Source organism: Diceros bicornis, chromosome 35, assembly GCF_020826845.1.
Source record: "Diceros bicornis minor isolate mBicDic1 chromosome 35, mDicBic1.mat.cur, whole genome shotgun sequence".
Taxonomy (NCBI): Eukaryota; Metazoa; Chordata; class Mammalia; order Perissodactyla; family Rhinocerotidae; genus Diceros; species Diceros bicornis.
The window spans coordinates 32,709,329-32,718,783 of NC_080774.1; the positions used below are offsets into that span (position 1 = coordinate 32,709,329).

Here is a 9,455-nt window from a genome sequence, read left to right on the forward strand (position 1 = left end):
ATCTGCGTGCTCTCCTAACAGCACCCACTGTCGCCAGAGGCCCTCGTACATGCACACATCCCCATGTGTGAAAAGTGTGCTTGTGGGCCATTTAAAGCCTTGCTGTTACAGGATGTGGAACATATACAAAAGCAGAGAGGACCCGACATGGCCCTGGGCTTCCATGCTGTCATCTCCTGGCCAGCGGACATTGCCTTTGTTCCTTTGTCCTCCTGTCACCCCGCCCCCCAGGATGGTCTGAAGCCAAGTCCCAGCGTAGCCCTTTCGCTTTGCAGCTCTGTAAGGTAACCAAGACTCTTTACCCCACCCAGGGCTCGGAGCCAAAGCAGGGCTGCGGGATCTTAGGGATCTCGAGGCTGCCACTGGGGGACATTGAGTGACCGAGCTGGTGTCTCTTTCCAAGGGCACAGCATCAGGTGTTTGGGTCCGAGGCCCAAAACAAGAGGGGCACCCCGTGTTTTGTTTCCCCACAAAGGAGCCGGCTCCTAGGGCAAAATCCAGGTCAGAACGCCTACACAGCTCTGAATGTTTCCTCTGCGGGGATCGGTGTGGTTGTCTTCAGCAGCATGATTTTCCGTTTCTCAGGACCGCCACCCTCCAATCACTAACTTGCTCATTCTTTTGTTCTACACAACTCTGGGCCGACCTGGACCTGTCCTCCCCTGAACAGGTGTGTGTGCTCCCGCCTCCCTGCGTCAGGTGGGTGTGGTCCCTCCTTACCCACCATGGTCAGCTGGGCAGGGTCCCACCTCCCCCGCAGTCAGGCTGGCATGGCCCCTCGTCCCCTGAGGGCCCGGTGGGTGTGGTCCGGCCCTCCCACGATGGCCAGGTAAGCATAGAGCCCCGTCCCACGTCTCGTGGCTGTGGCCTCAGCACAGCTGGGCAATGCAGAGCAAGGCAGTTTGGGGCAGCGGGGCCTGCAGTCTGGGAGGCCCGCCTTCACCCCGAGGTGGGAGGGGCCAGTCAGCAGCCAGTGTGGGCAGTGGCCAGCGCTCGGCTGGGGGCCAGGAGCACACAGTCCCTCACGCTCACATGAGAATCTCAGGACTCTCCCCTGAGTCCCTGGAGGACCAGGGGAGGTGGGCAGTGAAGCCCCATCCCCCAGGTAGCGCGTTGGGGGCTAAGAGTGTCTCCCTGAGCCGCGTGCCCTGTCCCAGGATGACCCTGGAGGGGGCCAGGGAGGAGAGCTTGGTGGGCGAGCCAGGAGCATCGCACTCACCGTGTGCAGCAGGGCCCCCGGCCGCCCTGGCTGGAGCTGCCCTGCTCCTCCAAGCGTGCCACCTCCTGACTGGACAAGGAGAGGGGCTTCGAGGGGCTTCGTCGCGCGCAGCGCTGGCCCTCCCGCCGTGCCGTGGCCCTGCTGACTGCGCCCTCCGTCATTCCGGAGGGACACGGTGCCGGGCAAAGTGAAGGACAGGCAGACCTAGTGAAGGACAGGCAGACCTAGAGAAGAGCGATTTGAAAGCCCAGTTCTTACGGAGCTCACCATATGGGGATGGGAACTGATAGTTCACGACTCCAAGGCCCACCTAGTAATGTGCCCTGTAAGCGGAATATTCCATGTTGTTTTTGAGATTCGTTTCCAACATTTACTAGGTTTTTTAAAAATACCGAGAATGAACAAAGGGGACCACCACCCCACCTCCCAAACGCCACTACTAGTGATAATAGTAAGGAAGTAAAGCAACACAGGTGTGTCCTCAGGACGTGTAACACGCAGACGGGAGCACGGTGGAAGTTTCCGGTCACTTGCCCCGTCTTGTGTCCCTAGAAGAGAGACGCTCTGTCCTTAGCCACCGAAAGGGCCCCCTCCTCGTGTTTCCCCTCCCCACCTCCTGGGTCGTGGTGCGTCCTGCCCCGTGGCGGCCCTTTCCCAGCAAGGACCTGGGGCTCGCTCCGGCAGCAGGACTGCTGCATGCCGGCCCTCCAGAAAGGCCGCAGGCTCACGCTCCCTCACGGTGGTGGGGCCCGGGGCCCAGCCAGGCAAGGCGCCCCGTGCGGGCGACCAAGGCCTGCATCCGGTTTCCCGTGCCTGGTGGGGCCTCTGGCCTCCTTCTGTGAGCTGCGTAGTTGCCGCCGTGGCCCGTTTTTCTCTTGGATCCCCTTTGTCTCGTTGACTTCCATGTGCTCTTTGTAACTCGCCATTGGTCTTACGTGTCACTTCCAAATTTATAATTGCTCTCCTGGGAAATATGGCTTGAGCAGAGTGGTTCATTCATCTCTCCTGCTTCTCCTAATGCACGGGTGCACGTGTGTCAGGAGGGCAGCACAGACGATGAGCAGAGAGACCGTTCCCGGTGTCCCGGGCTGGGGGACACTCGAGGTGATGTGTCACCGGCTTTTCGTGGCCTTCCGAGCTCTCCTCCCGGGAGGGAAAGGTGGAGGACGAGGCTGGCCTCCGGGGAGGGAGCCCGGATATCTGGACCCTGGTCATTTTCAGGTTATGGTTTCTGTTCATGGTTAACTAGAGGCAAGAGAACTCTGCACAAATTCTATCAGCTTTGCTGCTGAGCTCAGAGAAGGAGCGTGCAGACCCCACCTGCAGCTCAGAGGGCAGGAGCGGGCTGGGAAAGTCGCTCTGAAGGTAGGGTGGCCCTGGGAGCAGGGAGGGGTGTGGGCCGAGGATTCGGGCCCATAGCCCGTGCAGACTTTGACCTGCTGACACGTGTCCACTCTGCCTTGTGTAAACAGGCGACGTGGCATCTGCCCTGCACTTGGTGAACTCTGCTGTGCTAGCCGGCGTCCCAGGTCTGTGCGGCTCAGCCTTGCCCGTGTCTCAGGGGCCCCGAGTCCAGCCCTCTCTGGCTGCACCCTAGCTACCTGCCTTGGGTGTTGCTTGCCGGGGAGGTCGTGCTGCAGCAGTAGCCGGCTGACGCCAACTGGCGTGTCTCGCTCACTGTGGTGCAGGCGGCAGGGCTTCCCTTTGTTATCGAGGGACAGGTGCTCCACGTGGGGCTGTCCCTGAAGGGAGGGGCGACTTCGTCTGTGACCCATGCGCCTGGCCTGCGGGCCACCTGTGTCCTTACCTGGAAGCTCACTTAAAGGACCTCAGGAGTCTCCCGGACTGTTCTGTGTGAGCGCCCGAGGGAGCTGCACATGGGCCGGGCCTCCCCCGTGCGGTGCATCCTTGCCCAGGCCAGCTGTGCCCCTCGCTCAGGCAGCGGCTGACCCCCGGCTGTGGGGGAAAGCGCCCAGTGAGGGGTGCTGTGATCTGCACTCCCCCAGGCACACCTGCTCCGTGCACCAGGGCGCGGCCACAGGGGCGGGAAGCTGTTTGTGTGTGGGGCTGCACTCTCCCGGGGCTCACATGAGCTAGGTAACTGGGGCATGTGGCTGGCTTCTTGAACCTTGGGGCCACATCAGCACAAGGGAGGCAGTGGTAGCACCCCCACACTGAGGAGAGGGTGGGTGAGCCAGGAGGGGCAGGTCTGCACTAACACCAGGGGCTTTGAGCCCCTGCACTGGCTGTGGGGCTGCCTGGCCAGCCACCAAGCACTGAAGCCTGGCACCCTGCCCTGGGTTCCCTTCCTCCCCCTCCATCCCCTCCTCCCCGCCCCACCCACCCCTATCTCAGATGCCAGAGGCCACACCCATGCTGTTGGCAGCCTCCTCATTGGGCCTGGCGCTGCTGGCTCTACTGCTCTTCCTGCGACGCTGGGGTTGGTTCCATTCCTCCTCTTCTGGAACGAGTTGGTCCTGCAGTTCCTCCACAATTGGCTCATGGGCGACAGCAAGGAACAGCGCATCCTGCGCCATGTGCTGCAGCACGCGGTGGCCGGGGACCCGCAGAGTGTGCTCGAGACCATTGACGCCTACTGTTCGCAGAAGGAATGGGCCATGATCGTGGGCAACAACAAAGGTGGGTGCCCAGCCAGCAGGCGATACACACGGGAACAGGCCTCAGGCCGGGCAGCACAGCCCAGAGAGGAGAGGCCTCTTATCGCCCCTTTTCTGGGTGTTGGGGTGGGGGCTCCTCTGGAGGCCTGGAGCCCCAAGTCACTGGTCCAGACTCCCTCTCCCCTGCCAGGAGTAAAGCTTGGGCTGAGGCCCCGACACCCACATCATTGTCCCCTTTGGAGGGAGGGACTTTGATAAACTGCCCAGGAGGCCACTGTTCAGAGTCCCCTCTTTGCCACAGACCAACTCAGCCAACACCAGTGGGAGGTGACAGCAGGGGCTCCAAGTATGCCCCGCACTTGTACTCCATCCGGCAGCCCTGGGTGCTGATGCAGGGCGGGCCCTGGGTGCCCGGGTGTCCCTGTCTGCCATGAGGGTCTGCATAGCTACTGGGACTCTGCCGGGCCCAGGCACTGGCCCTCCCCCAGGGCTGCCTCCTGACCTCTGGACTCCAGCCTGGGGCGTGAGCATGCGCTGTGCTGCTCTCTATGCAGTCAGGCCCTGGGGACAGTCGTGACAGCCACTGTCCAGCCCCCTCAGAGCCTCTGACAGTGTTCGGCTCAAGGGAGCGAGGGAGGCCCTGAGTGTAGCCCATGGGGGCAGCTCTGGGTTAGAATAGTTGGGGTCAGCCAGGAATTGTGGAAAAGAGAAAGGGACCAGGGTGTGCAAAGGCGCAAAGGCCGAGGGACTTTGGGAGCTTGGATGGTGCATGAATGGGACCAGGGCCTTCGGGGAGGGCAGGGGGCCTGTGGGGAGGGCCACGGGCCATCTGGGGAGGTCTGGGGGTCTCAGGGAAGTGCTGGGGGCCTCTGGGGGAGCCGGAGGCCTCGGGGAAGGGCTGGGCCTCAGAAGAGGGCTGGGGGCTATCGGGGGAGGCGTGGGGTCCATTTGGGAAGAGCTGGGGGCCTTGGGCGAGGCCTGGGGCCCTCTGGGCAGTGTTGGGGGCCTCAGGTAGGGCTGGGGGCCAGGCATCGGGAGAGGCTGTTGCTCACTTGGGAGGCGCAGGGCCAGGCCTTGGAGTGGGTCTCCTCCGTTGCCTGCACTCACCCCTCCTGTGCCCCACAGGCCAGTTCCTGGACGCAGTGGTGCGGGAGCAGCGCCCCTCCGTGCTGCTGGAGCTGGGGGCCTATTGCGGCTACTCGGCCGTGCGCATGGCCCGCCTGCTGCCGCCTGGCGCCCGCCTGCTCACCCTGGAGATCAACCCTGACTACGCCGCCATCGCCCAGCAGATTCTGGACTTCTCGGGCCTGCAGGACAGGGTGTGGCACCTGCCCCTAGAAAGACAGGGACACTGGGGCTCCAGGGGCTGGGCACAGGCGGGAGGGAGGGGCCCAGGGCACACCTCTGCACAGTTCAAGGCCACAAGGATCCTGCTGCAGGATCTCGGGGGCTTTCCCGGGACCCGCAGCAGCTCGGTGAGAGCGGTCTCGCTGCCCCGACCCACAAAGCAGGCAATTCCCGAGGCTGCCCCCGGAGGAACGGGGGCAGAAGGCGCTTGTCTGCCCAGAACCCCAAAGAGAGCTGTTGGTGGACCCTCGCAGGGGTGCTGGGGGGTGGTCTGTTTTTCCCTGTGGGTGTGGGCCCTGACAGAGCTCCGTTCCAGGTGACCGTTGTCCTCGGGGCCTCCCAGGACATCATCCCCCAGCTGAAGAAGAAATATGACGTGGACACGCTGGACATGGTCTTCCTCGACCACTGGAAGGACCGGTACCTGCCGGACACACTCCTCCTGGAGGTGAGCCGCCCACCCTGGCTGGGTTGTGCCTCGGTGCTGGCTGCAGGGGTAGGGGCCGCCCCGTCGGTGGGTCTCAGCCTCTCTGTGGTGTCTGGGGAGAGGTGGGATCGGTGCTGCCTTCTTCCCCCTTAAGTCTAGCTTCCTCGAGGATGGGTGGGCCCCAGCACCCTCCAAAGGCCACCACAGCTTCTTTCTTCCTTTCGTCCCTTCGTCCCTTTGTTCGTGGTAACCCGTGGGGTTTCGTGTCTGAGGTCTCTCACTCCACCGACTGTCGCATCTGGGGCCAGCGGTGCCTCCTGAGTCCTTCAGCATGGCCCTAGGAGGCTGGAGCCCGCTCCCGACTCACCTTGGGCATTTCCTGCGCCAGACCTAGCTGCCCTCTGGGGCCGGGAATGGGGCTGCTCTCTTCTCCGTCCGTTGGCAAAGATGCTGGGAAGTTCCTTTCTTTTCTCTTCGGGAGAGCAACCGCTCCGTGATTCACAGTGGTCCTTTCTGTTCCAACTCTGGCTCATGGCTGTCCCATGCCTACACACTGACCTCACAGGGGTGTGTTTGCCAGGACACCGGCCAGAGGGCCCTCGGCTTCCCCCGCGAGAGCCCAGACCCCCCCCAGAGACTATCCTCGGGCACCTCCTGGAGGGGGCAGAGTTAGGACCCCACGGGTTTAGGACACTGGGACATGCCCCACGTGGGCCTGCCTGCAGCCTGAGTCACACCTGGGGTCACGTGTTGGATTTTGCTTTCAATGTTTGGGATTGTTTGTTTGTTTAACTTTCATTCTATGATTATGTAAAAAAAGCTCCGTTGTTTAAACTCAAATCTAGGGGATGAGACAACTGGGGGGTCCCTTGCCTGGTCTGCCGCGCCCCCACAGGCAAACGTGTCCCCTCACGGTTTCTCTTTCCATGGCTTCCTGTGATCTACGCAGCCCTTCCCCCCCGTTCCGAGAGACTGCCCACCCAGGAGGTCGCTGCCCCTGGCTGTGTCCGGCCACTCCTCCTTCCTTCTGCAGAGCTCAGGCCCTGCCAACACCAACTAGCTGCCCAGGCCCAGGCCCCGGTGGAGATGGGGCATCTCAGTACCGGAGCATGGGGATCTCAGGAGCGGACCCCCGAGGGGCAGGCTTGTGGGTCCAGAGGTCTGCTCCTCTGCGGCCCCCGGCCCTGCAGGGTCGCCATGGTCAGATGGCACTAAAACTCCAGGGACGCCACCAGCAGCCCACACACGGGCTCCAGGCATCTCTCTCACCTGGAGCTGCCACGTGTTCCTGGCACCGGGTGACCGAGGGACCCACTGGCCTTGAGGTGCCATTGTGTGCCGGACCCTGCCCCCGTCGTCTCCTCCGCTCATTGTCCAGCTAGCATTTCGTGAGCACCTACTGTGTGCCTGCCACATGCTGTTCTAGGGGCTGGGGAGGCCAGAGGGAACAGAGGAGGAAAAGATCCCTCCTCACAGAGCTGACGGTCTGGAGGGGGATCAAGTGCTCAGCACAGCCCTGTCTTGCAGTGGTCACTGCAAGGGAGGAGATGGAAGGCCGCGGGAGACCCTGGTGACCCCAGGAGCCGGGGTGGGGCTGACCCTGGGGCCAGGCACAGGCCACTGTGGAGGCCCCACCTGCCCTCCTGGTTAGGGGCGGGCTCACTGGTCACCCCTGATCCTCACCCCCTTCAACCACCTGTCCCTTGCAGAAGTGTGACCTGTTACGGAAAGGGACAGTGTTGCTAGCCGACAATGTCATCGTCCCAGGAGCACCGGATTTCCTGGCACACGTGCGTGGGAGCGGCCGCTTCGAGTGCACACACTTCTCCGCATACCTGGAGCGTGTCCACATGGTGGACGGCATGGAGAAGGCCGTCTACACGGGCCCAGGCAGCCCGGCGCAGACTTGACCTCCCACCCTGTGCTGGGCTCCTTTGCCAAGCCTGCTTCTGAAGGGCACGATGGCTGCCCTGCTGCCAACCTGCTTTCGCAGTTCTGGAGTCTGTCCTCAACGCAGCACTTGAGGCCTGCGAGGCCAAGGCCTGCCGACACTGACCCTTCCACACAGCCGCGCTGAGCTCTCCCACTGGCTCGCCCCAGTGTAGCGCTCGCCGCACAAAATCACTGCAATAAATCTGCTTCTAAAGACCACATCAGGGCCAGTGGTGCCCGTGACAGTGTCTCTCACCCCCACCAGCGTCCCTTTCTTACAGGGGCGCGTCCTCAGGCAGCGATATATCCAGTAGACACAGGAAGTCGGGGCAAGTCGGGAACATCTGGAAACGCACACAGTCCGTCCTCAAGGCTTGCAGCAATGCCTCAGTGATGGCACTGTGACCCACAGCTCCCACCACACTTCCTACTCCTGAGTTCTTTCACCTGCTTAAGAATGAAATGCAACTTCTTTCCTAAAATCGGCTGTTAATCATCTTACATTCCAGTATCAGGGTTAAACGGTACTAAAATAGAAATTAAAGACTAAATATTTCGCTAGAAGAGATCAACTCGGTGCTGCCTTTCCACCGCTGCGCTGCTCCCTCCTTCCTCTGGTGTCCCAGCTTGGCACCAAACACATGGTGCCCCCGGGACTGGATGTGAATGCTGCGGGCGGTCCCGGGGGCTCCCGGCCCCAGCACTGCTCCTGCAGCCGGGCTGGCCCAGGGCGCCTGTCACATCCCCTGGGGCGCCTGGGCTGGGCTGAGCTCCCACTGGGGGCTGTCCCGCCAGGACCCTGGAACAGGGCAGTTGGCAGCCCTCACCGCCAGCTCTGACCTGGCAGGTACTGGGGGAAGGTGGACCCGGCCCTGCAGCAGCGCCCGGCCCTCGGGGCCCCTGTGGGACACTGAGTGGAAGCATCTTCCCCAGCCCCGCTCGGCCTTGTTTATGGGAGAGCGAGTAGGCTCAGACCAGCCCTGGCACTTCTGCAGCTGCCCGGCCGGCAAGTGACGAGGTGGAGCTGGTTTGCGTCCCCCTCAGTCCACAGCTGCCCCCAGCCTGGACCCTGGCCCTCCAGCCCCAAGGCCCCCAGACGTTAGACCTCTGAGGCTCCCCAGGGATCACTCGCGTCCTGTCTGAGCCCACCCGTGCCCAGACCAGCCTCTGGCCAGGACGCCACCCCAGGGCTCCAGCCCAGTAACCACCAAGAGCAGGCCCGCTCCTCCTCGCGTGTCGAAAAGGGATCGCTGCGAGTCTGGGGGCTGCACGTGGGGAAACACCCATGGGGCCTAGGTGCTGAAGCCCCGCTGACACAGCAGAGGGACACCCGGGGGCCACCTCCGACCACTCCCACCAGGCAAACGGAGGAGCGAGCAGCGTGTGGTGAGAGATCTGAGGCACAAAGACAGAACTTCCTTGGTGGTTTTTTTTAATTTTTGAATTTTCTTACAAAAATTTAGGTGTTTACCAATACTATCTTATTTTGGGTTTGTTTTCAATGCCTTTTCAGCGTTCTGATCTTAAGTCACAAACAGCAGGCACTGAACAGCAGTCCCCCACTGCTGCGGAAGGTCAGTCCTGGAGGCCCACTCAGGGCTCCTGCCGACAGGGGCGCTGGGGAGGGCCTGCCCTGCACCGGGGTTCCAGGTGTCAAGGGCAGGGTGGGGGCCGCACAGCCTGACCCCCATCTCACTGCCTCCAAAGCCTCTCCAGGCCGGCCCCCTGGGCACCCCATATTCCTGGTCTGCCTGCCATGCGTGTGGGCCTCCGAGCCCAGGGTACCCCCTCCACCCTCTGGAGTCAAACCCCTTCCCCGAGCCCCTCCCTGCACGGCCGCCTGTCCCCAGGGCCGCGCGCCCTGCTCCTCCACAGCACAGCACACGCTGGGGCACACTCCCCAATTCCATTG

At 62.6% G+C, this 9,455-nt stretch overlaps 1 pseudogene; it reads left to right on the forward strand.

Moving 5' to 3' along the window:
- Nucleotides 1-2,060: 2,060 nt before the first annotated feature.
- Nucleotides 2,061-6,004, forward strand: LOC131398537 (catechol O-methyltransferase-like; annotated as a pseudogene).
- Nucleotides 6,005-9,455: the final 3,451 nt, after the last annotated feature.